Here is a 4,078-nt window from a genome sequence, read left to right as displayed (position 1 = left end):
ATGTCACTGTGGGGCGACATGGGTCACCGGTTTCTACGAGAGCCTTCACCGGCGACAGAGCCATCCTATCTGATGACCACTCGTCGTCGTGAGGCGACGTGGGTCGCTGGTCGACGGTGACTGTCACCATGGGGTGACTGCCATTCCTGACAGTCGTACGTCGGTGGTGTGTGCAGCCCCAATGACCCTCTATAAAAAGAAAACAAAGGATCAGGCGATTTTACCTGCGCCGGTGGCTTACATTGTGGTCTGCCAGCGTCGAGGTTGCTGCGGGTTGTTGCTGGAGGGGGAGATTGCTTTTGTCGTCCTATGACATGCTGCATCTAGAGTTATTTTCATCGGATGGCCGACATCTAGGGTTTTAAAATCCCCCCTTTCCCCCATTTTTTGTGTTCCCTTCAGTCGTCGAGCTGTGTTGGGGTGATGGGTCGTCGTTGGAGATCCGTGAGGCCAGATGTAGGTCTTCATCGCTGACATTTCTCCCGTTGAAAGGAACCTGCAACTGCAGGGGGGGCGACGTGCGTTGCCGTCAAACCATGTTGATGCCATCTCCATCAGGATCTGCAGAGGGATTTGCTGGTGCTGGGGTTATTGTCAGAGGTGCGTCATTGGAGATAGGTGATCATCATCGGTAGGGCACCAACGTCGATCATCGTACGACAACATGGGTCACCGTGGGGTGACAAAGGTGGAGAAACTGTTTCGGTTTCTCAGGTTTAGTAAACAGAAACCCTCGAGTTTTTGTTTTAATGATGGAACCAGACCGAATCTGGTATTCTGACCTGGTGACAGACCCGATCCAAACCCATTTTGGGTGGATCAGGTCCACCGTTTCAATTGGATTAGACTTGGACCCATAATGATTATGGGTCTAGGTCTGACCCATATAGACCAGGTCAGATCTGAGTCCATTTTGGACCGGGTCAGCTCTGGATCCAGTTTAGACCTGGTCCAATCAGGGTTCAATTCTAATCGGATCTGACCCAGATACATTTCAGATCGGGTCAGACTTGGATCCTCTTTGAACCAGGTCGGACCCATGCTTCTGTAGGGTCCATACACTATTTGGCCTCAACCGGATCAGGAACTGATACAATCTTTTTCGGGACCAGTTTAGAGCCATTTTGACTGGTTCTTTCCAGTTTTTCATTGGTTCTGAGAAGCTAAGACCCTGTTTTCATAAATATATAAAGATACATAAATTTTGGCATACAATTATAGGGTTTTATGAACTTTTGTTCATACTTGGCAACAGTTCATAAGGTTTAGAACCGGTTCAGACCCTTTGATGACCGGTTCAGGGCCGTTTCAGGCCGGTTTCATCTTGAGAACCCCGGGTTTTACTCATTAGAGCTTGTTTTTGTTATTTTTCATGCATTTTATTTATAATTATGCATGTATTATGTATGACTGATATTGGAATCAAGGATAGTTAGATAACTTAGTGAATTCATGTTACCAAAGTAATTGGATGCATGTATGTTGTCAATTTTATTCTATCATATAATTTTATCCAATATTAATGTCGTACTTAAATTCATAAAGCGATGAAGCGACCTAAAGGGAGTTTCATCATGTTTGAAATTTATGTAGGGTAAATTAAGGCAAGTGTGTTGAGATACATCGCACATGTGTACCCAAAGGTACCATGTGTTGATGGTCTAGCTTCTCATTAGCCTTAAGTTTTACCAACTATGGTCTGTAGGCGTAGTGATTACGCATGTCAGAATTCTTACCAAAGTAGGACTCCAATGACCCCATACACTTGCCCCAAAATAAGCATATCAAGGATCTTTTATTTATTGTTTTTTTTTATCAGGTTTGTCTCGTATATGCTTCCTTTTGATACATGTCTTTTACCATGCAGTTTATGATTCTGTGATTTTAGATGGCTTGAGTACTATCCATTTTCTTGATCGATCTAATTTTAGTGATTAGAAAGATATTGTCCTTTTCACATTAGTGTATATGGATTTGGCCTTAAGAAAGGATGAGCCTACTACCCTGACAGATCAAAAAAGTGCTTTTGAGAAGATGGAGCGCTCAAATAGACTTAGCCTGCTGCTTTTGCAATCTAAGGTGGCTAAGAATATTCACAGTTTTATCCCGCAATGCAGGACAATGAAGAATTTTTTGAGGGACATTGAAGCACAATTTGTCAGTTCGAATAAGGCCAGTGTCAGTACCTTAATGTCAAAACTCATATCTATGAAGTATTCTAGAGGGGGTAATATTCGCCAGCACATTTTGGAAATGAGGAATATAGCGTCCCAGCTGAATAACATAAAGTTGACCATTTCTGACTCATTCCTAGTGCATTTACTTTTGGCACCCCTACCTATGGAATATGGTTATTTTAAGATCTCTTACAATACACATAATAATGAATGAACTTTTAATGAACTTATGTCCAAGTGTGTAGAGGAAGAAGAGAGATTGGAAGGAGAGAAGGTGCAAAGTGCACATATGGCTTCTCATGAATCCAAGGTAGGATTAAAGAAAAATGCATTTAAAAAAATGCTAGGAAGAAGTCAGTAGGAGAAATGTCATCTCAGAGCAAGCAACCTGATTTTGCTCTCATGAAGTGCTTCTTTTGCAAGAAGATGAATTGCATAAAATACAAGAAATGGTTAGAAAAGAAAGGTAATTTATTATTTGTTTCTCATGAATATAATTTATTATATATTTCTGAAAATAGCTGATGGATTGATTCTGATGCTACTATTTATATTGCTAACTGTTTGCCATCGTTCCTGAACAGAAAGGAACCAACAATGTATGAGAAGAGCATCTATTCAAGAAATAAGATGCGTTCGCATGTGAAGGATGTTGGGACCTGCAAGATCACTTTAGATACCGACGTAGATTTGGATCATCATGATATTTTTTACGTTCCATCATATAGTAGAAAATTGATTTCAATTTCAAAGTTGCATAAATTTGGATATTGTTTTAAATTTGAAAAGTCCAAGTTATTCATATACAAACATTCAATTGAAATTGGTTTTGTTTTTGTTTATGATGGTTTATACAAATTAAACGTGAAGATCCAAACTCAGGAGTATTTGACTTTTGAATACACATTGGTTGGAAATAAACGTAGCATGATTAATGATAAGTCCTACATGCTTTGGCATCAAATGTTGGGTCATATCTCTGAAAGAAGAATAAAGAGACTCGTAAATGAAGGAATTTTAAAATCCCTAGATTTTACTAACAATGACCCGTGTGTTGATTGTATAAAAGCTAAGCAAATAAACACATATAAAGAGAGTGACAAACGTAGTAGTGAGATATTAAAAATAGTCCATACCGATGTATGTGAACCGGTTACCCCTTGTTACACAAGCGAAAGATATTTTGTCATCTTTATTGATGATTATTCTCGGTATATGTATCTCTACTTGATTTATAAAAAATCTGATATTTTTTAAATGTTTAAAGAAGTAGAGAAACAAAGTGATAAAATTATTAAAATAATCAGGTCTGATAGAGGTGGTGAATATTATGGTAGGTTTACTGAGATGGGGCAAAGGAAAGAACCATTAGCGCGATTTCTTAAAGAGGAAGACATTGTGCCTCAGTATACTATGCCTGGTAGTGCCTACCAAAATGGTGTAGCTGAGAGAAGAAATCATACTCTCAAAGAAATGGTGAGGGCTATGTTGAATTATTCAACACTTCTCATCAAGTTGTGGAGTGAAGCCTTAAGGACTATTGTGTATATTTTGAATAAGGTTCCTACGAAATCTGTACCTGAAATTTCCAACAAGCTGTGGACAGGTAGGAAACCATCACTGTTATATATGCACATATGGGGATGTCCTACAGAGGCTAAGTTGTATAACCCCCACATTAAAGCCTTTAATCCAAGAACAACCAGCAGATATTTCATTGGTTATTCAGAGAGATCAAAATTATACAAGTTCTATTGTCGATCTCATTCACCATATATTGTTAAAATGAATAAGGAAAAATTCCTTGAAGATGGTTCAGTCAGATTAAGTGCACTTTAAAATCTTGGTTTTGAAGAAATACAAGATCCAGTCTCACTACCTGTTGAGGAAAACATTAAGAG

The sequence above is a fragment of the Nuphar pumila genome, chromosome 5 (genome assembly GCF_984573655.1).
Source record: "Nuphar pumila chromosome 5, dmNupPumi1.hap1.1, whole genome shotgun sequence".
Classification (NCBI taxonomy): domain Eukaryota; kingdom Viridiplantae; phylum Streptophyta; class Magnoliopsida; order Nymphaeales; family Nymphaeaceae; genus Nuphar; species Nuphar pumila.
The sequence above is the reverse complement of the archived record's forward strand: the minus strand, read 5'-3'. Positions refer to the sequence as shown.